We start from the raw sequence: 16,399 nt of genomic DNA on the forward strand, positions 1-16,399 counted from the left end.
CCTTTGGGGAACAGGCACCTCCACACTGAACACAAGGTGGTACCTGGGCTTTCTGTGTGCAGGTGAAGGGGGGATCAGCACCCAAAGTGGATTCCCCCCGACAAAACAGCAGGCTGAGAAAGAAAACACTTCCAACAATGCAGATTATAACACTGAAACCACGCCTGTATTTTGGCCTTTCTTCTTTGTTTTATGATTTAGGAAACAAGTCCTGGACCTACGTGTACATGAGTCCTTTCCACAGCCTTGAAGTCTCTTTGCCTAGGCATGTGTGTGTTTTATTGTAAAAACCTTAAAGGAGAGGCAAGTGTCACTCCTTGCATGTGGGGTATTAGTAGAGGAAGAGAGAATAGAAATGTCACCAACATGCACTTTTATAAGACAGTTTCATAGCTCAAGCATCCAGCTGTGATGTTTTGTGTTGAGTCTTCTCTTTGAGAAGAGCTAAATCCCTGTTTTGGGTATAAAGCATGTCAAAAGTCCACAGAAGCCAGAAGAAGTAGGGATCTAGTCCATTCTCAGCAAAGCTGAGCTGATTAAGCAGGACTTAATGTGTCAGTGAGCCTGTGCTCCACAGGCTTTTCCATGGGAGAGGCTTTGTGTGAACTACATAAATGACTTTAGTAACATGGACTAGGTCTTAGCATTGTCCAGCTCTCGATGGATGGTGGGTTTCAGAAGGAGGCTTCTTAGATTACCACTACTTACAAGACCTGGCCACTCACATCTCGGATTCCTTTCAGCAGAGTTCCAGTTTTACCAAAAGGACTGGAAATGGTACACATCCCAGCTGTGTGCTTAGGGAATTATCCCAGAAAGTGGGAATAGAGAGCTTGAACCTGTCCAGACTGAGTGTGTTCTACTGCCTGGGCCAGTATTCTGGATCACTGCACTGAGGGTGGTTAGGACCACCTTCCCTGGCACAGCTCACAGCCACCCTGCCTTGGACAGGGTTCAGGTTCCTCTGGGCAGGCAGACACTGCGGGGTGCTTCCTTCCTTCCCCAGACAACAGCAGGTCTGGTTCCTCAGCCGGCGGAGCTTCTGAGGCTGTGGAGGGACCTCCTATTTAGGTTATCTGAGACAAAGCTGGGGTTGTCTCACCTACCTCTGGGCATTTGCACTGCAGATATTTACACCAGAGATATTCAAAGCACTCTTGAATATAGGCAATGCAGAGAAACAGACCTTTGCAAGGTTCTTTATCTATGAGTTTTAACAGGCAAGTAGGAGTTCCTTCTGCTATATATATATACATATGCTTGTAAGACTTTTTATGCAACCAAGATTTTATAAAAACCATGAATAAAATCCTTATTCTCTTGAAGTTCTTCCATTGTCTTCCTAGAAATTATTTCCAGTAATACCGACTCCTGAGGCATGCTCCTGTGAGACAGAGGAGTGTGATCTACACTTGATGTTCATCCTTTCGCAGTCCACTACAAAAACAACATTGATACTCAGGATCCTTGGTGTAAGCAGGTGCTTAGTTCCTTTTATTTTTTGAATGGAGGCCAAAACATACGGGTGATTCCTCGAGCTAGGACTATTTATTATATGGCTTCATATGCAGAAGGAAGGGGATGTTTGACATTAAACACGGTTGCAGGACAGAAACTCAAGTTCTTCTTGCCTTAACTCCTCTCACTTTCACATACAAGAACTGAATCAACTGTCAGTCTTTGTCAGCTGCCAGACTCGATTCTCAGCATGAGCCTACAGGTAAACAGGAAGGAGTTTCAGTCTCACAACCTCAAACATGCAAAAAATATTGAATCAGACCTCCTAAAAACTAATGAGATTTGGTTTTCTTCCTAGGTTGGTATTTTTTTAACAACAATCTTCTTTCAGTTCAAATATAGCAGGTTAGAAATAGAGCTTTTTTCCTACTTTTTGATCCTTAAGGCTATAAGCATTTAAAATTTTACAACTTTTATCCACTACCATTTTTAAAGAACCTTTCATCTCTAAAAGCGAGGGAAGGAACATTCAGAGCAAAACAAAACAAAACAAGACAAAACAAAACAAAAAGTCAGCACTTACTTTGGTAAAAAAATATGAAATTTTAGAGTCCTTGAGTGTTATATGGTATCATGATTATAAGCAGTAATTAATACTGCTGTGCAATATACTCGGGTATATTGTGACATAATATAATTAAAATTAAGTTTAGTAATAATAGATGTAATTATTATTATTACTACTACAAGGCAATCGATTTGATGAGACTCATTTGGCCATGTTAAAATTTCCTCAGAAAGCAATTAGGTACTATGAAAGCATCACTCTGAAGACTAATCATGTATTTCAGAACTATTATGAGCCATGATGTGAATTTTTATAGATCGATTTCCTCTGGGTGAAGTTCTAGCCCTCTGTAAGTCCATAGTCAGCTTCTTACTGAGCTCAATAGGGTCAAGAGTTCATCTTGCGAGTCCTCCCTGGGGCTATTTCAAGCAGTTTATGAGTATTTAGGTTCCTGCCTTTGTTGGTAAGACTCTGCACTTTGATTATATTCTCCTGGGAGACAGGGACATGGCTTTTGTGTAAGATATTTTAGACTACTGTGGTAATATTTTAGTTTTGTTTTTTTTTTTTTCAAGTGATGTTAGAAAGTTCCTCAGTATATCTCCTCTAGGGTGAATCTGCATCAACCTTGAGGATGACGTGAATGTGGTTCCAGCTCCTGATGCCTGAAGGAAGCAAACGCAGATGGGATCTAATTTGCACAAGTCCCTGAGGGGTCTCCAGCCTCAGGACATACCAACCCCTTGCTTAAAAATAAAGAAAAAACTAGTGGCCTTGAGGAGCTGCACTAAGGCTAAATGTGTTTATGCATAAACAGCAGTGTTATTCCCAGAGAAGCAAACACTACCTTCTCTTCTACAGCTGAGGAGGGTCTGGGGTAATGCACTATTGCAGTTTAAATACAGGACCTGCTTTGGGTCCTTCTGATGGACCCAGCCTGGCAGTCAATGCACAGAGGAGGGTTTAAACACTGAAGGGCACGTCAGCTGTGACAAGAAAACAAGTAAGAGAGGCAAGCTGTCATTGTGCTCCTCCTACATGGCTCTTCACCTCAGCTTGGGATGCATTGGGAGATAAAGAGAAATTGCACAGGTGGTGATGTAGGGGGCTGTAAGCACAGTGACTATGGGACTGTGAACTGGGTGGTGGAGGGTGGGCAACCTTGAGACAGAAATCCTATGCTTTGGGAATAAGAACATGTAAGCATTTATCTGTATGGAAAGAAGGAGGAGCTGTGAGGGCTGGAGAAGGGAGGGAAGGTGGTTAGGAGCCGGGAAGGTTGAGAGAATGAGTCCCAGAACTGTGGAAGGAGGGCAAGCAGAATAGAGGGGAGGAATGAGGATCTGGTGACATCCATCCTGTATCATAGCAGAGAAGAAGGAAAGGAGAAGAGTATTTTGGGAGATCTCTGCTTCTCTGTCATCCAACACAATGAGGTCTTGGGCAAGTCTCCAGGGCTCAGGTATTTGGTCCATTCTAGTCAGGCAAGATCATCATGTTGTGACACCTCCTACAAGGTGAGCTTTGAAGAGGGATTGGGGGAAGGCAGTCAACCAGTGAAAAGAAAGAGAACATCCTCACCTCACAGTCATCCTAATATCTCCAAGCTCCCTAACACCTCTAGAGCTCAGAACTGAGTTGTGATGCCAACAGTGACAAGGACAAACAGAATACATTACTTTGGTGTTCATCATCCAGGTTGCAAAATTCATTTTTGCCCATGCCATTGAGCTGGCTGTGTTATGATGCCATTACACAACTGATGAAACTCCAGACCTCAGTTATGACTGATTGTCCATTTTAGTGCTAACGTGCAGCCACCTGTGGAGCTCTCCAGAAAGAAGACATTCCTCTTAGCTCTCCAAGGAATAAATGGTCAATCTTGGGCAATTACTTCTCAAGTTAATGCAGTATCCCAATGTCCTAGGCCAAGGGTGTCAAACTCATTTTCACCATGGGCCACATCAGCCCCATGGTTGCCTTCAAAAGGCCAAATGTAATTTTAGAACTGTATAAATTAGGAGCAGTTACATTTATACAGTTCTAAAATTACATTTGGCCTTTTGAAGGCAACCATGGGGCTGATGTGGCCCATGGTGAAAATGAGTTTGACATCCTTGTTCTAGGCTCATAAAGGGATGGTATGGTGCAAAAGAAAACCTACCTAACCGTTTTTCCTTGCACAATGAGGTGTGACCTGCTTCCTTGTTCAATAGCACAGCCTTCACAGGGTCAAAACATTTCAACTAAGTTATTCATCCCCAAAACTGCAGCTTCATGTAGTTTTGCCTAAGAGAAAATGAAGGGAAAAACTGAAAGCCAAAAAGATTCATTTCAGCATTTTCAAACTGACATATTCTCGTGTCAGCATAGGAAATTTCTGTCATAGGAAATGAGAGCTGCCTAGTTCGGCAGCAACAGTAGTAGTGCATGATATTGGTCATTCATTTTAGTCACTGGACTGCAGCGTAGTTTGTGGTAAGGATCTCTCCAAAGAGATACGTTCTATCACATCCAGGGAAACTTCCTACTGTTTACATTGAGGTGAGTGTCACACGCCAGAACTGAACTGTCTCAAGACTTTCAGATTCTCCTCTTACTCCAAAAACACTCACACATGCCCCTTGATTTTTATGCCAAACTGGAGGCATTCTCTTAACAAGATTCCTGGCTTGTGTTTTTCTTGCTGTCTGAGCAAGGGTTTCTGTGCTGTCTGAAGGCAAAGTGGGAACAAGTGAGTGAAACCTTATTGCAAGCAAGGGGTGCAAAAAAGTCTGGGAAAAAGAGAGGAATAATGATGACAGATGGAAGAGGGGAATGAATATGATGTGTGAGGGAGGAGGAGAATCAGGGGAGCAGGGAAAGAGCCCTTAGGTATAGAATCATAGAACAGTTTGGGTTGGAAGGGACCTTCAAAGGTCATCTAGTCCAACCCCCTGCACTGAGCAGGGACACCTTCAACTAGATCAGGTTGCTCAGAGCCCCATCCAGCCTGGCCTGGAATGTCTCCAGGGATGGGGCATCTACCACCTCTCTGGGAAACCTGGGCCAGTGTTTCACTGCCCTCACTGTGAAATATTTCTTCCTCATGTCTAGTCTGAAGTAGAGTAGGAGTAGGAAAGGGGCACATCCTGCAAATCAGGAATAACCAGGCTTCTCAGATGCACTGTGGCATGTGTCAAAGTGCAAGTCTAGATGCAGAATTTGTCTTTCCTGTTCTGTGTGGTATAAATATTGACGTAATCTCTGTGCAGAACAGATCTGCAGTCTGGTGACAGGTGACTGTTCCTGGAAGAGAGGTGATGATCAAGAACCAAGAGGTGCTTCAGTTTCCTGCAGCTGAAACTAAAGCCCATTTTGTAAAGCACCACAGCTCTGCTTCCAGGTCCGTGGCTTCCAGCTCACAGCACCCCTGTGAATGTAGCACTGTCATTTTTACCAAAAAATTCCCAAACAAAAATATGCATTTGGGCTGGAAATAAATTTTTCATCAGCTCAAAATAAAATACACCTTTCTTGATTCACTGAAAATTCTTGAAATTTTTACGCCTGATCCTCATTATGCCAGGAATTTTAAGGTTTTGACTACGTGACTCTGGCAGTTTTGATCATTGCCTTCACTGCAGACTGCAGGGAAGTGTAGCAGGACACAAGCAAACTCTGAATAAAAAAACCTGCACAGCACACAGTGGCTAAAGCCTTAGCTTGAATTGACTCAGTTTCGAGAAAACTGGTGACTGCTTTTGAAATTGTTTAGAAAACTGTGTGTTTGCTGACTGATTGCTGGTCTGACTAACCCCTAACAGGCTGATTTCAGTTTGATAATCCTGATACTCAGTCAGACTTTAAAAGTGACTTCCTCTTGCTATTATTTCTGTTTCAGGGTATGATCCCCACCTAAGTGGGTCTCCCTTAATTTTCCCAGGCAGTGTAAAGGATTAAAAAGATAAAAAAAAAAAAAAAAAAAGAAATAAATCAGGGATCAGAATGTCTTCCTTTGTATTTAATTACTGGGGTCATTTTTCCACCAGTAGTATAAAGTCCAATTCTATTTGTCATTTGTCTTTGTTAAAGATATATTTAAATTTCAGCCTAAGAATTGGACTCAGGACTGAGAACCTCAAGTTTTATTTCTGTGGAAGAAGGGTTAGGAGGAGGCAGGATCCCCACCTCAGTCCATCAGGTTATTGCATTTTGCAGAGGGAACTTTCTCCCAGACAGAAACAAGCAGAGTGATGAGAAGCTCAGATGACTTGGTCTGGAAGAAAATGCACTCGCTGCCATTCTCTGAGGATGTGCTTGAGCTGGGACCCCAGGACTAGACAAACATAATGCTCTCTGCTGACACGGCCACACACCCATTTCTGTGAAGTCCTCCTAAAGAGTGGATCATCTTGAGAGACAAACAAATCTCTATGTTTCTGGAGAAGGCAGTGGTCTAGTGGTCCCTCTACACTCTTAAGGTTGAAGCAACTGAGTGATGCCCTGGAACTGAACTCTGTGTTGGTCCTCTGCCCCATAGTTCCTGGGATATGTTAGTACGACCACTTTAATCAAAGTTTTCCCAAAGCGGACCGATTGTTTGCTCTCAGTTTCTGGAAACATGCCTTGAAACACCTGGGCATTGACCAACTGAAGTCAGTAAGGGCAAGACTTTGGTCAAAAACTATGTTACTAGAGACAGAACCTTTGCTGGTGGTCATCAAGGTTGTTTGGTTACCTTCACCATAAGCAAGGTTTGTTTTCTGCCAGACTTCAGCCAACCCAGACACTTCAGAGACTGGTGTGCAGACTGGCAGGAAACCAGTGCTTCCTGTCTGCCTGTTCTCCAATTAACCAATCACATGGATATATCACAGAATGATTTGCATTGGAAGGGACCTTTAAAGATCATCCAGTCCAATCCCAAACTAAGGATGCACAAGTGGGAAAGCCATTCTTCAGGCTGCCCAGCTTCCTAACTCCTTGCAACCGTGCTCTTTAACTCTTGGACAAAACATGCAGGAAAGTGGTCAGCTCCTGCAAAAAGTCAGTACACTCATCTTATGGAAGCAAAGTATTTTTCTGTGGTTAAAAAGAATAGCTTTATGGATTTTGTTCTTAATTTTTGCTTGTTTGTTTGTTTTTTTAACAACTAAAGTGTTTCAGTTTTATTTTTGACCTATTTGGAAAGCAGCTTTTTGAGGTTTTCTTGCCCAGGTGTGGTATGTGACAAACTGGAATATGCGAAGTAGATGTTTTGGAGCAGCCATCAGCTCTATAGCAGCAGGTGCTGAAAAATGAGGCTGTGGCTGTCTCATACAGGATGCTGGGATCCCTGCAGGTTTTTTTTTTTTGTTTGTTTGTGGGTTTGTTAGTTTTATTTTTTTTTTCATCCTTCTGTCCCATTCTTGCATGACACAGCTGCTGGGAAAATATATTCACCCATGTTTGGGTAAGCAGATGCTGTCAAGTCTTCACGGCCACCAAAAATCCCTTGAAGGCATGCTTACCTCTACTTCCAATACTAAGTGTGCAAGAAACAAGCCTGCCTATTGAACAAGAAGGAAAAACAAAAGGTGAAAGAGTTACCAACTGGCCAACACCAGTGATTGCACCTGCTGACGCAGGGAGACCCTCATCCAGGCCTCTGAGGGCACCCAGGATTAGGCTCACCTGGGAGGTGCGAGAGTCTCTTTCTCTTTCTTCCTTTTTTTGTTTAACTGTAAAAAAGTTGTTTTTCAGATGTTATGTGAGACGTCCTATTTGTCTCTCACTTCTCACTGATTTCTAACGGATTACAGGAAGGAAGCACTCCACCCAGTTTCTTAATTTATCATGCACCATTGCTTGAAGGTGTCATAAGCGTCTCAACAGAAATCTGTTTTTTCCCCTTCTTTTTAAGAAAGGGGAGAAAAAAAAATGAAAAGCTGATGAACTTGCTACTCATTTATTATTAATTGTATGGCAGTTATACCCAGAAAAGCTTTTGATTTTTCCAGCCACTCATTTGCTAAGAAATTCTTTCAGCAAGATACAAAAAAGATTTAGTGTTATTTCTTGCAGAAAGGAAATGGCATGAGACAGAGAGAGAGAGAGAAGTTAAGCGATTTATATTTCCAAAGGGCTCTGTATTGCAGCTGAAATCAGAAATCCAGATCCTACTCCCACGGTACATGCATCAGTCAGTACTGTCAATATTGTAATTATTCCTGTGGACCATCAAATTAAAAAAGTCAGGATCAAATTGTGTTGCCAGTTCTGCTGAGGTGGGAGTAAAACCATTATAGCTCCTGGCATGATTTCACGCTTACTGCCATCCTTATGGGGCTAAAGCTTTCACAGAATCATAGAACCATAGAATAGTTTGGGTTGGAAGGGACCTTCAAAGGCCATTCGGTCCAACCCCCTGCAATGAGCAGGGACATCTTCAACTAGATCAGGTTGCTCAGAGCCCCATCCAGCCTGGCCTGGAATGTCTCCAGGGATGGGGCATCTACCACCTCTCTGGGAAACCTGGGCCAGTGTTTCACTGCCCTCATTGTAAAACATTTCTTCCTCATGTCTACCCTGAATCTCTGCTCTTTTAAGTTAAAACTGCTACTTCTTGTCCTATTGTAACAGGCCCTCCTAAAAAGCTTTGCTCCTCATGTCCTTGTTGCTTTTGCTTGCAAAGTTGTGCATGCAAAACACTCCCACTCCAGGCAGGGAAGGTACTTTGGGGTGACTCAGGGAAGAACCCAGCTCACAGGTGGCTCTTGGGGTGCTAAGGAGTCAGGGAGCCAATTAAGAGGGAGTGCAAGGGGTGCAGCACCTTGGGATGCACAGCAAGCAATAGGGGCAGTGGGGAAGGAAGAGAAGCAAGGAGGGAAGCAGGAACAGCTTAGGACACCTTTAGGGGAGTGCCTGGGCAGATGGAGGGGAGAGTGTGTGGGGTGCTCGCTGTGGCAGGTGTCCCCTCAGCTGCAGCTTTCCAGAGGAGCAGCTCCCCACATGCAAACCTGCTGACTCAGCCACCGGTAGTGCCACATCTGTGACACGGCTCAGGCTCCCCTAGGGCACAGCCCAGGCCCATGGAGCTGCCCGTGGGGCTGGTGCTCCTGGGCAGTGGACACATACCCAGTGACAAACTTGGGGCAGCAGGTGAGGATGTGAGGCCCGTGCTTGGAGGCAGGAGGGATGCAAATCATCAGGTTTATTTTCTGCCGTGTTGTGCTTTGCCGTGCACTTCAGATACTAGAGGCTTACATAATATGAATTTCCATGTTCATAAACGGCTGATAAAATCACAGAATCAGAGTCATTTTGGTTGGAAGAGACCCTCAGGATCACTGAGCCCAACCATAACCTAACTCTAGCACTAAACCATGTCCCTAAGAACCTCAGCTAAATGCCTTTCAAACACCTTCAGGGATGGTGAATCTGCCACTTCCCTGGGCAGCCTGTTCTGATGCCTGGCAACCCTTTCCGGGAAGAATTTTTTCCTAATATCCAATCTAAATCTCCTCTGGCACAACTTGAGGCCATTTCCTCTTGTCCTATCACTTGCTACTTGGGAGAAGAGGCCAACCCCCTCCATGCTACAGCCTCCTTTCAGGCAGTTGCAGACAGAGATAAGGTCTCCTCTCAGCTCCTTTTTCTCAAGGGGAAACAGCCCCAGTTCCCTCAGCTGTTCCTTATTAGAATTCTGCTCCAGCAACACCACTATGTTTACAAATATACAAAGGGTGAGTGTCACGAGGATGGAGCCAGGCTCTTCTCGGTGACAAACAATGGTAGGACAAGGGGTAATGGGTTTAAGCTGGAACATAAGAGGTTCCACTTAAACTTGAGAAGAAGCTTCTTCCCAGTGAGGGTAACAGAACACTGGAACAGGCTGCCCAGGGGGGTTGTGGAGTCTCCTTCTCTGGAGACATTCAAATCCCACCTGTACACGTTCCTGTGTAACCTCATCTAGGTGTTCCTGCTCCAGCAGGGGGATTGGACTAGATGATCTTTTGAGGTCCCTTCCAATCCCTAGCATTCTATGATTCTATGATTCTATTAGAAATATACATACAATGTGTTAACACTGAATGTATCAACAATGCAAATACTGATTGCAAAGAGGAAACCAAATTTACGTAGGCAGATTAAAGTTGGTATTTTTATCATTCAGTTTTTAAATGCAGGCTTTGCCAACTCATCTGTACTTACCCTTGACCCAGGCAACAATTAATTTTGGTCTTAGCTGCATGACTGAATGTTTATTGTATTGTCTTCAGTCATTTCCTTCAACAATGAGAATGGGAAAGAAGCTTTAGAAGGATTTTTTTAAGCCCAAGAAATGTAGTCCAACAGGGTGCAGGGCCCCTGCACTTGCATATATCTTGCATTCCTAACTCAGAGACATTCATATGCTGGAGTATTCTGATGCCAAGGAAGATCAGTTCCTTTCTTGCTGTTCACCCTGAGCTGTATTTAGTGCCATCAGTTTTCTCCCAAAGAAGTTGCTATTGTGATCTGGCAGAGAGCAGCATACACTCTTTTGTGATTTTTGCAATCTGAGCTCTAAAATAGCAGTCTTTTCAGGTCCCAAATAAAACTGTGATGTGTATTTATTCCAGATTAAATATATTTTCAGTTCTGCAATTCTTCTCTCAGGAAGTTCTTGGCATATCTTCATTTCCATTGCATGTCTCAGGAATGCATCTGCAGATCTTTATTTATGCCTTTTGTTGAAATTCTTTGCAGCACAATAATAAACAACAGGATCAAAGCAGGGACTGCTTGATGCCAGTGAAAGCTTATATAATCCCAAACAAACTCTTCAGTTTGGCATTATAGGCTAACTGGAATACTGTTATCATTGTATCAAGCATATAGCACATCATAAAAATCTTACATGAAACAGACTTGAAAGCACTAGTGTGCTTTTTGTTTTTCCCAAATTGTGTACAATGGGAAGTATGAAGTTTTCAGTAAGAAGTTTTTGAATAATTGTGATGCTATTGTTAGCGAGGGGGGAGAAAGCAAGAAAAGACCTGTGAGCCAAAATAGTGTCTTTAAAGTGAGCAGTGTTTCTTAAGGAAAACATAGGTTGGGGTTACAAACAAATCAAAGCAGGCTGCTGTCTGTCATTCCTGTCATGAAAAGTGCATGTATCTTCTTAAGTAGAAGTAAAGAGTTGAAGAAGACACACACCACAGGAGCAGTCCTGAACATCTCAGATCTTTGAAATGTCAAGTGGACGAGCTCCTGGGTAACACCTGGGACTGCTGCATGTGGTCTGAACTGGAGCATCACCTCCTTCTGCAGAAGACAACAGCGGCAGTGTGACAGAGAGCGGAGCCAAAGAGCCAGCTGTTCCCTGTGGGAGGCTGGCAGTGGAGTCTCTCATGCTACACAGCGAAGAGCTGCTGGGCGGACTAAGGGAGAATTTTACAGAGGGAGCCGAGGGCGTCCAGCAGCTCCAGGGGACCTGCCAGGAGCCCGGGTGACAGGGAAGTGAGCAAGCAGAGGGCTGGCGGTGCAGCCTGCAGCATTAGACCTTGGACACCTCCCCTGTTTTGCTAGCTAATGATGCTACTGAGGTAGGATGGATTTGGTGATCTTTACTGAAATTACTCTTCTAGAATACTTTTTTTTTTTTTTTTTTTTTTAATAAAAGAAGGCCAAATGGATAAAGACTCATTTTATTTATCTTTTAAATTTATACATTATATATTTAAGCAGCAAGTTCCCTCACATGTCTGAAATTATTTAACTTCTTTATTTTCATCTAAGTAAATATTGTGAATTTTCATCCATACAGATTTTTTTTAAACTTATTTTCTACAGTGTTTAGTATATCTCCCAGTTGTAACAGTAATTTAGGCATTTGTACGTAGCACATCAGGAAAGGACGTTCTCTTAGGTGCTCTGAATAGCTGTTCAACCAAATAAATGTTTCCATTAATGTGTATTTTTACCCCCACTCAATTATTATTATTCTCCATTCTCCCAGTCCTATCTTCTCTTATCACTCAGATTCAGTACAATTCTTGCTAAAAGGATTCTGGTCAGAAGGTGCTCTATATGTTTATATTTCTTAAATTTAGTTGGACTTAAACCTGTGCTCTTTTTTTTGGAGAAGGCATATTGTTCCAAATGGGGGTGGAACCCTGACTGTTTACACAGGAACTGGATGCACTCCAACAGTCCTGGTTTGCATCATGGGGCACCAGTGCCGCAGGCAGCCCTGCAAGATGCCTTTTCCCCTCTTTCCCACCTGTCAGCAGAGCATGGGTGGCTTTACAGCTTGCAAAATGGAAACAGAGGGAGTAGGGGGAACAAGCAGCCCCAGCACCAGCACCATTCTGGGGTCTTGACAGTTAATGTGCTGGTGGGGGACCACTTGCTAACAGCTGTTGGAACACCTTTGCAGCACCTACCTCACTTTATGCTAGAGGTGGGCAATCAGCCTAAAGACAACGTCTATTTTTAGCCCACCCAGCTGCTTGTTTTCAGCAAATGCCTCAGCCTCGCTGATTCACCCCCTTTAACGTGTGTGGGGTCACTGCTTGCTGCTCCCCACCCCACAGCCTGCCACAGCAGCAACCAGATGAGGGGGATGGGAGGAATTTGGAGGCTGAAACACACTTTCCCTGCACGAATGCAGTGAAGCTTCCTCCCTCTTTGGGCTTCTCACCCGTGCCTTATGTGGGGTTTCCTTTTTCTGTCCCTCCACCCAAGAGGACCCACTCATCACCTCAGCAAATCTAATTTTGCACCTGCCATGGTTCTTGCTGTTGCAATTAGTGAGATGTGGAGAGAGTCTTGGGCCAGCACGAGAGGAGATACGTAACAGTGCCTCCTGGTGACTTCTGCCATGGTGCCAAGCTCCTGAAGCAATGAATGCCAGTATCCTCAACTAATTGTCAGGCAGAGAAATCCTCCCACAGGCTGTATGCTGTCATATGCAAATATTACAGGCCTGATGGCAACAGCCAAATGACACCTTGAAACTCCCTCCTCCTTCAGTGAAGGCAAGGGAGCAGGTCACTAAGCAGGGCTCACAGCTCCTTGACTGGCAGCAAGTGCAGGAGCATTTACTATAGCTGCAGTAAAATATACCCATAGTGAGCAAAGGAATCTGAAGACATTTGGAGGAAGTCCCCGGTGTATTTCTGTAGCTCTAGTGGAGACACTGAAAGCAGCAGTAGTTATTCCACCTGAGGTGACCAGCCTGCTGGACTGCTATGAGCTGCTTCTTCTCCTACATAGAATCATAGAATCATTTTGGTTGGAAGAGGCACTCAAGATTATTGAGTCCAACCATTAACCTAACACTGGCACTAAACCTTGTCCCTAAGAACCTCATCTACATGGCTTTTGAACACTTCCAGGGATGGTGATTCCACCACTTCCCTGGGCAGCCTGTTCCAATGTCTGACAAGCCTTCCATGAAGAAATTTTTCCTAATATCCAATTTGAACCTCCCCTGGTGCAACTTGAGGCCATTTCCTCTTGTCCGACCACTTGACATGACCTGGACTCCTCTGGGGAAGCTGGATCCAGTGGCAGAGAAACAAGCCTGTTTGGTTGACTAAGAGTAAAAAAGTCAGTCCAAAAGCATCTGCGGCAGCATTTTCCTTGGTCCTCACTGACCAATTCAGCATTGAATAAATTCCTAAGAAGGAGCTCAGAGCTAAGTAATAAATGGGAAAATTAAAAAAAAAACAAAAAAAAGCAAATAATTTCCAGGAATTCTTTGTTTCCTATGTAGTCTGATACTACAGCTTTGTGAAAATAAAAGGCCCCTTCTAGGACCTGAAGAAAACTTTTATTTGGGTTTGATTTCATTTTCCCTATCTAACGTTGAAGTATCTTTAACCTTAAGGCCTTGCTGGGAAATGTAAGGATTTTGATTATGAACTTACAGTGGCAGCCAAGCAGCAGGTAGATTTTCAAGTCTCCAAGCACATGTAAATCTCCAAAAGACCAAATATTCTGGGTTTCCTCAGTTCCCACAGCATGAACTAATTTGTACTGGATTTCCTATCCTGTAGATTCTTCCTGTAGCACCTCAGACATGGGGGATATTATTCAACTTCCTTGTCGACACCCACACACACAGATGAGGGGCAGCCTCAGCTTTTATTAATATCAGTGACTTGTTTGTAATTTCTGATTCTATAAACATAGCTTCAAATGTGAGAGGCTGAGTCTTTAACGAACTCATGGCTGGGAATGATAAGAGATACTTCCTGTAGATGTCAGCTCCATCTATTGTCTTTCATAACAATGGAGAAAAATGAAATGTGTTTTCTAAATCAGCAGTTTTATGACACAGTTAGTTTGCATTCTCTAATAAGAAAGCATTAGGGAATATCAACATTTAGAAAGAAAAAAGAATTTGAGCAAACAGGATAAAAACTAAGGTTAGTACATCAGTAAGTGCAGCTTGCTGAGCTACATTGGGTGCATTTAATTTTAACTGCTAGGTAGGCCAATTTTCTCCATCACAAATGTAGAAGCCCTGATTGACACCATGTTCCTCCTTCATGCGAAGGCATGCACCTTCGTGAGCACGAAACCCTTGCTCCCACATGTAGTAAGATCCCCTTTCACTGCAGAAGTCCCCAGGTCCCCCCTTTTGATACGAGCTGTGCTGTCAGTTTCCTCACAGCAACAGCTGGCACCATGAACATCCTCCAGCTCCTGCCGGAGCAAACAATTGCTGTCCCGGGGAAGGGAAGCAAAGCAGCAGGAGGGACGGCCAACTCAGCCCCTATTGCAAGTTCCTGCAATGCTCCTCTGTTTTTGTAACTTACGCCAGGTCAGCTTCAAGAAAATCAAACTTGCTGATTTCAAGGTCTTTGTTCCTTCTCCTCCCTTCTCTCCAGCTTCTTTCCCTTCAGCAGGCTCTGGCTGTATGCAGAGCAGGGTTCTGTCCTGGGAAATACAATTTCAGACTGCTGCAGGGCATGTACTGCCCCACTGACCCATTGCAGAACTGAAGTGCCATGTTCCCTGTTGAGACTGTGACTCATGGAGCCTGAGAGGTCTCCAAGGGCCTGTCCAGCCTCTCAGATGCAACAGAAACTATGGGGCTTTGACTGCTGTCAGGGACCTAACACCTCTTGTCCAAAGCCCAGACACAGGCTAGCACTGAACTGCAGATGGTGGACTTGGCAGTGCTGGGTTGATGATCTTAAGGGTCTTTTCCAACCCAAATGATTCTGTGCAGAAGCAATTGCAACCCAAACACTTTCCTTGGCCTCCTCTTCACTGCCACTGTTACTTTACTTGACTCAGACTTGGTCAGTTGTAAAAAACAGTTGGATTAGCAGTGACAAATTTCTCTCAGGCTCATCTATAGTTTGTAGCTACCTTCACCCTTGTCTCGTTGGCTGAAATACCATTTCCTTTTCATCTTCCTCTACCCTGTCAAGCCAGATAAGTGTGAGTTTAAAGCTTAAGTGCTAATCAACTGACAGCACAACAGTTTTCTGGATAAGAATCACATTAGCTGTGTAAAAGCCGACAAGCCTCATTGGCTAGATTTCAGTCCTTGAAGAAAGAGGCATGGCCTGGAGGGAGGTCTGTCTCATCTCTCTGAAATAGCTGTCCTAGGATAAAATGAAATCTCTTTCTATAAGCTCCCATCTCTACCAAGTTGACAAGATTAACCCAGACACCTACATTTTAGACTGTTTAATTTACATGAGCCGAATCCCATCCTTTGTGACTTACTCCAGAAAGGCAACTCTTAAATAATGGGTATTTTACTGAGTTAAACTCATTACTGCCATTGTTGAGCACATATTCAACATGTAGCCTCCCAAAACAGGCCTTGGTATACTCAGTATATGAAACTAAATTATTTTAGAGTAAAGCTTAGATGTAACTTGATAACAGACCGGTATAAAAGTGATTTGCTTCCCTCCTCCCTCCCCTCACCATTTCTCATAAATAGATATAACTGTTTCATTTCTGTGGGTGTACAGGTTAGAATGATTGAAAACAGGAATCCAAGATAGTACTAGTTGGTGCAACCGATGGTCGAGCAGATTAAGTCTAGGTTATTGCTAGCTATGCGTACAGATCTTTCAAATTAAATGTAGAAGAATTAGATCATGGGACCAGAAAGCAAGATTGTACTTTTATTCCTTATCACTTTTACCTGGAGCTCCTACTGCCAGTCTCACACATTTATAAATACTAAATATGAAAAATGCTGAGAGATTGTTTGAAAAATATTATTATTTTTTAAATACTTGCTTTATGGGCTGTCATTCATTGAGATTCATATCTTCAAACCTTTTTCTGCAACTATGGGGATGAAAAACTTTCTCTTAAGAGCAAAAAAATGGAGAAGAAAAAAGTTCAAATTATAATTAAAAAGAACCAATTAATGAAATTTAAAAAAGG

Source organism: Nesoenas mayeri (assembly GCF_963082525.1).
Source record: "Nesoenas mayeri genome assembly, chromosome: 1".
NCBI lineage: Eukaryota > Metazoa > Chordata > Aves > Columbiformes > Columbidae > Nesoenas > Nesoenas mayeri.